This window comes from Bos indicus, chromosome 4 (assembly GCF_029378745.1).
Source record: "Bos indicus isolate NIAB-ARS_2022 breed Sahiwal x Tharparkar chromosome 4, NIAB-ARS_B.indTharparkar_mat_pri_1.0, whole genome shotgun sequence".
In the NCBI taxonomy this organism is placed as follows: Eukaryota; Metazoa; Chordata; class Mammalia; order Artiodactyla; family Bovidae; genus Bos; species Bos indicus.
This window is the reverse complement of record NC_091763.1, coordinates 75,340,271-75,352,895: the sequence shown is the minus strand read 5'-3', so window position 1 is coordinate 75,352,895 and position 12,625 is coordinate 75,340,271. Positions and strand designations below refer to the sequence as shown.

Below are 12,625 nucleotides of genomic sequence, written 5' to 3'. Positions count from 1 at the left end.
GGCTCCCCTGTCCCTGGGATTCTCCAGGCAAGAATACTGGAGTGGGTCGCCATTTCCTTCTCCAATGCATTAAAGTGAAAAGTGAAAGTGAAGTCGCTCAGTTGACTCTTAGCGACCCCATGGACTGCAGCCTACCAGGCTCCTCCACCCATGGGATTTTCCAGGCAAGAGTACTGAAGTGGGGTGCCATCGCCTTCTCCGCCATTTTGGTCTCAGGTAAATAGCAGGGAAGGAACACAGCCCCACCCAACAACAGGAAATTGGATTAAAGATTTACTGAGCATAGCCCCGCCCATCAGAACAAGACCTAGTTTCCCCCTCAGTCAGTCTCTCCCATCTGGAAGCTTCCATAAGCCTCTTATCCTTCTCCATCAGAGGGCAGACAGACTGAAAACCACAATCACAGAAAACTAACCAAACTTATCACACGGACCACAGCCTTGTCTAACTCAAGGAAACTATGAACCATACCTTGTAGGGCCACCCAAGACGGATGGGTCATAGTGGAGAGTTCTGACAAGATGTGGTCCACTGGAGAAGGAAATGGCAAACCACTTCAGTATTCTTGCCTTGAGAACCCCATGAACAGTATGAAAAAGCAAAAAGATAGGACACTGAAAGATGAACTCCCCAGGTCAGTAGGTGCCCAATATGCTACTGGAGATCAGTGGAGAAGTAACTTCAGAGAGTTATTAAAATTCTTAAAATTCTGTAATATTCTGTTTTAAAATTCTGTAATTTGGCACAAATGAGTAAACAGGATAGTTTGTGACTGAATTTTTGTATTTATTCATCAGTCACTTCTATAAAATGATCCTCATGCAGATTCTTATATCCTCTTATTCATCATCTCCAGATGTTTTCCTTTGTTTGGTTTCTAACGGTTATTCTGAAATTGCTATTACAATTGACCTCTTTCAGCTGATTTTCAGATCAGCGATTTTTAAAAAGTCTAGGCAAGTTGCAAGTGTCCCAAACTGAGATGATCTGTTATTTCCAAAAGTGTTATTTGTAAATGTGGTTTTTTCTTCCTTTCCTAAACTTTTCTCAAGGGGTTACATTGTTCCAGATCATTCTAGCACTTGGAATAGAGTTGAGTTACACACTTAACATTCTTCTTTAATTATGAAGTTGAAATAAACATCAGTAGATGCCAGATCCAGTTGTTGATGGGGACAAAAGTGCATGGGCCAATGGGAAAAGGAGTGTTGATCTTTTTGAAATAAAAATGATGAATAGTTCACGTTATCAGCCTTTGAAGGAAGGACAAGGGGGAAAGCATTTCCATTTTGGCAGTTTCTTTGTTTACAGAAAAGGGAAGGTAGGAGAGGCTTGGGTTCCCACAAGCCCTCACAGTGTTTTGCAACGTCTTTGAAAGGCCACTAGGGAACCAAGGCCTCTGCTCCCCACTGACAATTGATGAGGAGATAGCACCCTCATGCCACAAGAAGACCCCAGAGCTGGCTCTGGGCTTCCTCTGGGGTGCTCCTTGGCAGAAGCACATGAGTGGCTAGGCAACAGAGAAACCTCAGTGGTCATCAGACTGACTTTCTTCAACCATCAATCTTACCAAGTCTCTTCTTCAGGACTCTGGAGAGTCCCCACACTCCACAGGTGAGATTCCAGGCCCTCCTATTTCTCCAGTTTCATCCCATCTCAGCCACTGCCCTGCAACCTTGACTTTTGTGTTTTAACAGCCATGCCTGTTCTATTGAAATAATCTCCCCTCCCTTGGTCTTCCCTTTGGTCACCTCCCCGAGGGCCCATGGAGCTCTACGGCCCTGCCTTCTGGCAGTCTCCCCACTGCTGGATAATCATTATGGGTAGAATTGTGTCTCCTCCAAAATTCATAGGCAAACCCTAAATTTCAATGTAACTATATTTGGATAGAAGACTTTAAGAAAGTAATTAGGGTACAATGAGGTCATTACACAATAGGACTGGTGTCCTTATAAAAAGAGAGAGCGCAGAAAAATGAAACCACAGAATGCATTTTGGGTCTTAGCAGAGCACAAATTCTTCTGTCTTGGTGCAGAGAGAATTCAGCAAAAGGCAGAGAGATGGGTAAGGAAAGAGTTTATTAATACAGGACATTTGTGAGAGATACAAGTTAGCAGGTAAGGGAGTGCCATCCCCCGAAAGCTGGGTGGGCTACATTTTTATAATCAAATAAAATTAGGGAGGGGAAGAAGACCACCTTCTTCCTCATATTTGATGTCAAGTTTTTGTCATCAGCTCTTCCTCTGCCTCATGCAGTGGAGTTTTCTTGTCCCTACGTGGTCAAACCAGGACTGTCATGAAGCTATGGAAATGAGCAAAAAGGCGATAACATATACTAAAATATGGTAAACCATCTCAGGTTTCAGTAAAATGTCACCTTTCCCTATATTTCTGCTCTTAGTACAAGCAGAAAAAGCCCCTTCTCAAGGATCATTCATTTGTTGACTTCAATGAACAGGATGTAGGCCTCATTCCACCATTGTTTATGCTCTGGGGCACGTCTCATGCTTCCTTTGCATGGTTTCATTGCCAAGCAAGTCTGCATGGTTTGTTTTTAAGCAAGCCTGCTTTCTTGATAGATCATTAATCTACAGGAGTCTCCATACTTTTTCTCTATTTATGAACCCCTAGTGAGAATAATTATTTAATCTCCTAAGTTGTCCCTTTACTCTGTCCCTATCACAAACACACAGAGAGAAAAGGTCTCAAGAGAACTCAGCAAGAGGACAGCCATCTGCAAGAAAAGAAGCTGCGGGAGAAACCAACCCTCTCAGTACCCTGGTCTCAGACTTCCAGCTCTGTGACCCACGAGAAGACCAACGTCTGTTGTTTAAGCCCCTCAGCCTGTGGTGGTCTGTGATGGCAGCTAGCACAAAACTGTCTGCCTCTCACATCCATGGTGGCCCTTCCTGACCATCATTACAAATAATTAATAGAGCATTTGATCTTCCATAAATACTTCTTCCCCAAGGTTTCCCAGGTGGCACTAGTGGTAAAGAATACACCTGCCAATGCAGGAAATATAAGAGACCAGGTTCAACCCCTGGATTGGGAAGATCCCCTGGAGGAGAGCATGGCAACCCACTCCAGTACTCTTGCCTGGAAAAGCCCAAGGAGAGAGGAGCCTCATGGGCTACAGTTCCTGGGGTCACAAAGAGTTACACGAGTAAGCGACTGAGCACTAGAACTAATCACCTCCTCCCTAGTGACAGAATATACTTGCTATCTTTCTTATAAGTGCCATCAAGCAAGAAAATAAGATCTTCCTTTCCCCAGTAAGAAATGAGCTTCCCTTAACCCCTGACATCTTAGCTCAGTGCCACATAAGAACAGAAGTGGATTAAATGGAACGAATGGGTTAGAGGAAACCAGGTTAGTGTGAGGATTCAATAACCATGATGATGTCAAAAAGCACACAGTTGGTCATAGAGTGGGTGCTCCATGAATGTAAATGCTACCCCTCAAAGAACACACAAGCCACCATGCCCACTGAGAGGACATCTACAGAGGGAGGACACATTTCTCACTTTGTCCATTTGGTCAACAGATACTAATGAAAACCCAGTGTGAGCCAGCCTTGTGCAAACTGGAGGGAAACCAGTAAGAAGCAAAGCCAACTCCACCCTCAGGAGTTTACTCTCTTCTGGAGAAAACAGATGACAAACAAGGAGTATAATCGGGGTCTTAGTGACGGACAAGCACTAGACAGGGAAAGAGGTGGAGTTGGGGTTGGGCTGATACAGGCGCTGGATTAGTAACATTGATTCCAACATTTGCCCGACACCCACTCTGTACCAGGGATCATACCGGGTGTTGGGAAAATAAAGACGAGCAAACAGCTTCTCTCAGAGAATGGCCGTCGAGGGCGGGGGAACCCCTGCCTGCCTTCCTCAGGGGCTCCAGAAGCTCTGGTGGTAACCACCAGGGGCTGTCTGAGACTCCTGTTGGTACTCACAGACCTTGGTTACACTGACAGCACTGTTGTGTATGGTTTTTTATTTTCCTTTCCCTTTCTTCCTCCACAATTAAATCTTGTTATTCGAGTGGCCTCAGACCTCTGTTCTCCACCGACAATATTCAAGATTAGGACTAGAGAAACTGTGGAAGAACTGTCAATTTCCCCATGAGACTTTAGAAGTCTAAAATAAAGAATTCTCTATAACCTCGTGGACACTTCTTTTATTCTTTTAAAAGGGACAAAACTAACTTAAGAAAATATCCTTTGCTTATGGTCAAAGGAAGAAAACAAAAGCATTTCCAGTGTACAATCATCTGACTTAATTTTCAAAGCACCAGTATCTTTATGGGGTCCCAGATGGTGGGTGAGCACTGGGCAGTGCTCAGGAGGACATCAGAAGGGACGGCTGGGATGACTGATGGACATGAGCGGTGGTCACATGGAACTGCGCTCCATGAGGATTGCACAATTCAAAATAAAATTGGAGGGAAAATATTGACTCTGAGCCTTTTAGTCACCAGTGCAAATATATACTATTTATATTGGCTATAAAATCCACCAGGAGTGATCTGCCTGGTCTCAAAGTGGTCACAGACTCCAGCGACTAAGAAGAAAGTTTGGGTTCTGGACTCATCCTCCCCTCTTCCTGTCCCTCTGATTCTAACAGTGCGGCCTAAGACCTGGCTAATCAGAACAATCCTCTGACCCCAGGGGGAATGCAGGAAGGGTGACCCTGATTTGACTCAACATGAAGCAAAAAGACTTTGGGCTCCTGGGGAAAGCGATTCTGATTTGGAGCAAGCTTGATTCTGAGAAGATGTGGGCTGGGCTGGTGGCCATCGGCTCGAGAGGGGACAGAGTCAGTGCAGTGAAGGTGAGACTGCCTTTAGACACCCAGCGTGGAGGCTGGGTCATTAACTCTTGGTCAGACCTGCAGAAGCAGAGCGACTTTGGAGTGCGGTGACCCTCTGCTTTTCTTTCTGTACCTCTGGCTTCCTTTGTGTTCCTTTTTCAGCCTGGTTGAGGTTGGGTTTTTGCCATCAGCACCTAAAAGACCACATGGGAGCCTGTATCCTGGTCCCAGTTAGTTGGCCCTGCTTGTGCAAGGAAACTGTGACCCACGGCCCACGGCCACGCATGGGTCAGTGTCTCGCCTCTTAGATGCCGCGTGCTTCCAGGCCCAGCGGTGCTCTCCTCCTGGGATTTGCCAGGAATGCTGGGATGGGAGCAGGTGCGGTAGGGGACCAGATTCAAGCTGATGTTGTCGGAAGCATTCAACTTGATGTTTGGTGCCTTCTTTTCCCTCTGCTATGAGAAGAGGATGTTCCAGATCCGAGTAAAGAGGGAGGCCCCGTCCCTGACCGAGGATGCAGAAGAGTCACGGGCGGGGGCCAGGAGGATCAAGCCACGTCACGGCTGACCTGCAGCTGGCAGGACAGACCAGCAGTCCCCCGGGAACGCGGAATGTGAGAAGTCAGCTTCTGTTGAGCAGCAGTCTCCCTGGCTTCTATTACATCACTGGTGGTGGTGGAGGAACACAGCATCCTAACCCGATCCCAGTGAACCCCGACTCCGAGCAGCCCTCGTGATGTGGTCTGCTTGGGCACCCCTCACAGCTGCTTAGAAAGCCAGGCAGCCTGGCTGTCCCTGGAAGGTGCCTTGTGTTGGCAGGCTCCCCCCACCCTGGAAGAAGTGATTGTAACTGACTCCATGGACTGTATCACCAGCCACAGAAACAGCTTGTAAAAAACAGATCACAAAATGGGTCAAACATTTTCCCTCGCTATGGCCAATTCTAGGTTTTTATCCCATGATAGAAAGTTCTACCATCTTATAACAGGCACTTGTTTAGGAAAATACCACAGTGTGGTGGCTTTTAAGAAATATCTGTTTTCTGAGTAAGAGAAGAGAGGGCAGAAAACATGAAAAAAATGTCTGTATGGTAAGAAAAAGTAGGATTTATCTTTTTTGATGGTTCACTGGGGAGTGACATGATTTTCTAGAAATGTCAAGTTCCACAGAGCCAAGCAATCATATTTTACAGAATTTGGTTCATTATGAGAAACATGTACAAAGGGGGAAACAATTTACCCTAAAATGGAATTGAATACATGGAGAAACTCAGAGATTTGTGGACAATCCACTCCAGGACTTCTCCACTCATGGCCCTGGAGTTGTGTGACACTGTGATTATATATTATACATATATATATGTATATTTATTATTATATATGTATAATCATAAATATATATATATATATATATATATGCCTGGGCTTTCCTAGTAGGTCAACTGGTAAAGAATCTACCTGCCATGCAGGACACCCCAGTTCGATACCTGGGTCAGGAAGATCCTTTGGAGAAGGGATAGGCTACCTACTCCAATATTCTTGGGCTCCCCTAGTGGCTCAGATGGTAAAGAATCAGCTTGCAATGAGAGAGACCTGGGTTTGATCCCTGGGCTGGGAAGATACCCTGGAGGAGGGCACAACAATCGACTCTAGTATTCTTGCCTGAAGAATCCCCATGGATAGCCTAGTGGGCTACCGTCCATGGGGTCCCAAAGAGTCAGACACTACTGAGTGACTGAGCACAGCACACAGCACATATATATACAAGCATGCTAAGTCATTTCAGTCATGTCTGACCCTTTGCGGCCCTATGGACTATAGCCTGCCAGGCTTCTCGGTCCATGGGATTCTCCAGGCAAGTATACTGGAGGGGGCTGCCATGCCCTCTTCATATATATATATATATATGTATATTTGGGTTTTGTCTCCATCTCTGGCACTAGAAACTTTGAGATTTCCTAAGTGAAGAAAGCAATAGGTGTCTCTTTTTATGTTAAGGGAGTGACTTTGGAAAGCTTCTGGGGATGGAAGATGGTTGCCAATGGAGCCAGTCCTGTGATTAGAAGGTTAGAATTTTCAGTTCCATCTCCCTTGACCTCTGGGGAATCAATCAATTGGCAGTAGCCAATGATTTAATCAATCCTGCGTATGTAATGAACCCTCCAGAAAAATCCAGAAGGGCAGGGTTCAGGGAGTTCCCCAGTAGATGACCACAGGGAGATTTGGGGAGAGTAGGGTATTTGGAGAGAATATGGAAGTTCCATGTCCTTCCCCATGTCTTGCCCCCTGCATCTCTCCATTCTGGTTGTTCCTGAGTTATATCCCCTTACAATAAACTGGTTATCTAGTGGGTAAAATGTTTCGCTGAGCCCTCTGAGCCACTTTAGCAAGTTAATCAAACCTGAGGAGGGGGGTCATGGGGACCTCCCTGGAGCAGACTGGTCAGAAGAAACACAGGTGACAACCTGAAGTTTCCACTGGAGTCTGAGCTGGGGGAGGGGGCAGTCTTCTGGGGTCTGATGCTGTCTGTGGGGACAGGGTGATGGAACTGAATTGCTTGTTGGTGTATATCCCTTCAACTCTACCTGCCCCCCGCCCACACACACACGGCAACTGGGGGCAAAGCTTTAAATTGCTGCACACACCTTCACATCAGTTCTCCCTACACGTCGAGGGGTATGAGAACACACAGCCCAGATCAAATAGTCCAGACTCATCTTCTACAGACAAGGACTGAGGCAACCCATGCCGAAGCCTCCAGGGCAGGTCAGCAGTCCAGCTGAGGTGTGATACTTCACAGGCAACATCACTCAAAACCCCATTGTTCCCGCCGAGACGGCCAGTGAGCAGCGCTCCCCAGCACTGACGCTGCACCCACAGAAGAGGTGAGCAACTTGCTCAGTTTTGGGAATTTGAGTCCCAGGTGCAACCTCTGGGTAGAGAATGCACAGGGGGAGCCACTGAGAATATGCAGCAGCCCCAAAGGAGGGGCTTTGCTACTAAAAGTACTAGCTTACTTCAGAAACAGTTGGTGAAATAAAATTCATGTTTTATGGCAAGATGAAAAAAATTTAAACGAATTTTTCTTTGCCCCTTTGGGCCTCCTCCCTCACCTCTGGTGTGTGTTGTGCATCTGCGTTGATCAAACCCCTTAGGAGAGAACCTTCCTTCTTAACCTTGTAAGGGGCCATGGTGACCCATGACCCACCATCACTTTGTTCAAGATCTGGACGGTGCAAATTGTCAATAATGCATCATGTTGTACACAGCCCTCTGTCTCAAAAACTTACATAACTGTGTTTTGACTTCTAACAGGCAGAAGAGTTCTTGGAGCTTTCTGAGAGCCTGTTCCTGTGTTATAATCCTCAGTCTGGCTCAAATAAAATTTTCCATTTCTTTCTTAGATCTACTGATTTTTTCCATTGACACAAGAAAGGACAATGTCCTATGAAAGTAATGAAGAGAAAACCCTGGCAGCCAGCAGGGCCCAGGCCCCAGGGCCAGGGGACAAGGGGGCATACCTGGTGCAGGACGGGTGGCCCAGGCCAGGAGCCAGGAGGACCTGCCGTCTGGACGTCACCCAACTCAGTCCATGGGGGAGAGACACCCTCCCAAGGCCTGGACGCAGTTGGTTGGCACCGGGGGCAGGGCCCAAATTCTCACCTTCGACACAGCACACCACTCCCTCCCCCGAAATACCAAAGGAAAATCTGATTTGGAGTCAATGAGTGCCACACCACCCCAATAGAGGCCCCATGGCATGGCCCCACAGGTACATGGCCAAGCCCAGACACAGCTGGAGGGGCCTCCACCAGAAGAAGGACTCTGAGACAGCATTCAGGTTATCAGAGGCCATGAAACAGCCTGGGATCCGGGGGCTGGGAGACTGACACTCAGGGAAGCAGAGGTTATAGAACCATGGAGCTAGTGCGTTTGAAAAGAGCCAGGATTTTAGAGGAAAGAACAGCATCCATAGAACGGGGCTGCAGAATCCAGAGGAATTGCAGGTTGTCAGACACAGTCATTGGAAAAAAACAGAGCAGACAGTGTGAAATACTGACATGGACCAGGCACAGGAGAAGGTGGGAGGGTGGTAGAGTGAAAAGCCCAGCTCTAAGTCACAATTGATCTAGAAGACGAGAACAGCTCATCTCATGGAGTTGCTGGTGTCTGGAAAGAAGGAACATGATTTATTTCTCCCCTAACGCTGAGTGGCCCATCTCATCCTCCAGGCCGGGCCTCGTTGGAGCTGGAAAGGATGCCACTAACCCTCAGCTGGGACCAGAGGCGTGAAGCAGGCAGCCCTGGGCTGGCTGACCGAGAGGGCAGCCATGCCCTGGGATCCATGCCCTTTGTTTCAAGGGTGCCCGGGTGCCTATGTGGGCTCTTCACATGCCTTCCCGGCAGCCTCTTCACATCTGCTAACAGCCAAGTGCACCTGCCTCTACTGTCCCACAGCTAGATTAAATTCCAGATTCTCTATCTGAAGAAGACCCCTCTTAACTTTCTTCCAGGTGACAGTATCAGGCTTCAGACACCCCAGTCCCACCTCCTCTCAGAGCAAGGAAGCCATGAGGCAGGCAGTGGGGCAGTTGGTGCCAACAGGGTGCTTGGCTCTGGGGCCAACATGGGCAGCACAAATAGAAGCAGCAGGAACCCCACTTAGGGGACTTTGCTGGTGCTTAGGACTCCATGCTTCCACAGCTGGGGCCTGGGTTCAGTCCCTGGTTGGGGAACTGAGATCTTGTAAGCCATGCAGTGCAACCAAAACAGAAAAAAAAAAAACCACTTAGGAAACACTGCCTTCCTCAAAGCCTTGCTCCTTCCACGGCCACCCACAGAAGGCACCTGGCTCACCAGGACAGCTGGCAGGGTCTCAGGATCCCCCAGCTCCATGTTCACAAACGAGCATTTCAGTCCCACATCCCACCAGGAATCAAATGCCCGCTTCCTGTGAGTTCAGCAAGCCTCTACAAAGGTGACCTGCCGTGTGGTTCCTTTTCTCGGATGCCAACTTTCTCACTAGCATTCTCTCAATGATGGTCCCCAAAGGACATGAGTCTGGAACCTGTGACCTTGTCTCCCAGCTAACGGATGCTCTGAAAGGGCACAAGGGTCTGTTCTCTCCCTCCCACTTCCCTTCCTTCTTCTCTTGCTTGCTCCCCTCCTCCCTTCCTTCCTTCCTCTTTCCTCCATTCTCCTGTCCTCCTCTTTTTTTGGTCTCGATACTCTAAATGCCAGGGGCTGTGCTGGTTCTTCAACATTTAGTTTGCATCAAGCCATGGCCCCTGGGCTCAGGAAATTCAGAGGTGGGAAGGCCAAGTCAGCCTGTGCCCCTAGGAGTTCCTGTGTGTGGACCTGGAATTGGGCCCAAAACAGCAGCTGCCTTTTAACCTAGGCACACCCATGCCAACCTCAGCTCTAACCCATTAGGGTCACCAGAGTCAGCAAGGGAGAGTTCAGGAGGGCCCATTAAACTTGAATTTAAATGAGCCATAGGAGGTGCGGTCCTAGGCATTTGTCTCTTGCTTCAGCAGTGCTTGGATGGAACAGGCCCAGGGATGCCCCTTTCTCCAGCCTCTGACCATCCCCCAACCTTTATTCCAGTGGCAACTTTTGGCATCAGCTACTCTGCTGTCCATGATTACCGGGACCAGCCACAATTTTTTGAGCTTAACTCCTGATTAATGATCAACCACTAGTCCCAGATTCCTCAGAATTATTCCACTGAGGTGGAGGCCGCCGTCAACCACCTGGTCAACAAGCATCTGGGGACTCCTACACCTACCTGTCTCTGGGCTTCTATTTCGACCAAGACGATGTGACTCAGGAAGGGTGTGGGCCACTTTTTTCCACAAATTGGCCAAGGAGAAGCGCAAGGGCAGCAAGCATCTCTTGCAAATGCAAAGCCAGTGCAGCAGCCATGCCCTCTTCCTGAACGTGTAGAAGCCATCTCAAGATGAGTGGGGTAAAACCCAGGATGCTATGGATGTTGCCCTTCTCATAGAGAAGAATCTGAACCAGGCCTTTTTGGATCTGCGTGGCCTGGGTTTTGCCAGTGCAGACCCCCACCTCTGTGACTTCCTGGAGAACCACTTCCTAGGTGAGGAGATGAAACTCATCAAGAAGCTGGGTGACCACTTGACCAACCTCTGCAGTCTGGCTGGTCCCCAGGCTGGGTTGGGTGCATATCTCTTCAAATGGTTCACCCTCAAGCATGACTAGGAGCCTCTGAGGCCAGTGGCCTTTGAGGAGCCCCCCGCTAATGTCAGGGCTTCCTGAAGTCCATCTCTGCAGCCACTAGGCAGCTTTTTAACACCCCCAAGACCTCTCTCAAGCCTTGGACAAAATGGAAACAATAAAGGTTTTTGCAGCGAAAAAATAAGTAAATAAATGAGCAACAAATACTGTTTGGTATAAGTACGTCCCACACACTGCATGGGACATTCTTACTCCACCCTAGTATAATGCCATCACAGCCTGCCAAGAATCTCCTCCTTTACTTGGAGGATCTGAGGTCTAAAAGTGGTGGAGCCCAAACTTGTAATCTGCAGATTAATGTTCTGTGCTCCCTTCCAGGTCTGTGTCAGACAGTCACTGAGACCACAGTCTGGGTGAATCCTCACGACACCATTCTGAGGGCAGGTGGCTCTTTAATGGGGTCCAAAAGGGCTCTGTGAGCTCTGAGCTCTTCCAAAGAGATCAGTGACCACCAACCAGAGTATAATTCTAAAATGTTACAGAAAAGTTTAATCACAGTTTGAAAAATGAAAAGGAAAAAAAAAAAAAAAAACCACCCCCAGAGATTATCAAGTTTACAACCATGTTCCTTCTTTCCTTATTGAAGACAAGCACACCAGGAACCAGCAACAACCAGCACTGCCTAGCCAGTTCTCATTCATCATTACAACTTTAGTCTTTAGAAAACTCAGACAGAGAAATTAAGCAACTTGTCCAAAGTAACACAGCTGGGGATGAGGGTGATGGAAGTGAGGGGCAGGCCCAGCACTTGGTGGCTGTGAGATACATAATCACTGAGAACACCTATCTGTCTTGCTCTTTTCATTGTACACTCTTCATGGTCCTTCTTTCTTCTCCTCCTTTCCCTCTCCTCCTCCAAAAAACCAGTCTTACTCATCATCTCAAAGTAAGCCAAGCATCTGTGCTTACATTTCATCCACCCAGAAACACTGACTTACCATATATTTCAGGTAAGGAAACCAGTTCCAAGAGGTTTGCCCAAGTCACAGAGAGACAAAGTGGCAGAGTGGTAATCAAATTATCCTACATCTAAAATCTTAGCTCTTTCCACTGTATCACTCTACTTCTCAAAAGGCTACCAAAAGCCATTCATTTATGGCTATTGTTTTTTATTGTGGTAAAATTAACATGGCTAACCATTTTTAAGTGTACAGTTCAGTGGCATTTAGCACCTTTACAACACTATGTAACAAGAGCCCCTCTCTAGTTTCAGAACTCTTTATATCACCGAGAAAGGAAAGCTTGTGCCCGTAAGCAGTGACTTCCTGTTTCCCCCTCCCTCAGCCCTCAGCAGCACAGACCCCATTTCTGTCTCTGTGGATTTGCCCATTCTGCACACTTCCTATGAATACAGTTCTATAACATGTGATTTCTTACATCTGGCTTCTTTTATCAACATAATGTTCTGAAGCTCAGGCACATTGCTTCACGTGCTGGTACTTCATACATTTTTAGGGCTGAATGATATTCCACTGTGTGAACATACAACAGTTTTCACCCATTCTTCAGCTGATGGACAGCTGAGTTATTTCCACATCTTCCCTGTTGTCAACAG

General features: G+C 47.4%; 1 pseudogene; it reads left to right on the top strand.

Annotated features, from left to right (window-relative positions):
• Positions 1-4,706: 4,706 nt before the first annotated feature.
• Positions 4,707-11,063, top strand: LOC109557913 (ferritin light chain pseudogene; annotated as a pseudogene).
• The last annotated feature ends 1,562 nt before the right edge of the window (positions 11,064-12,625 follow it).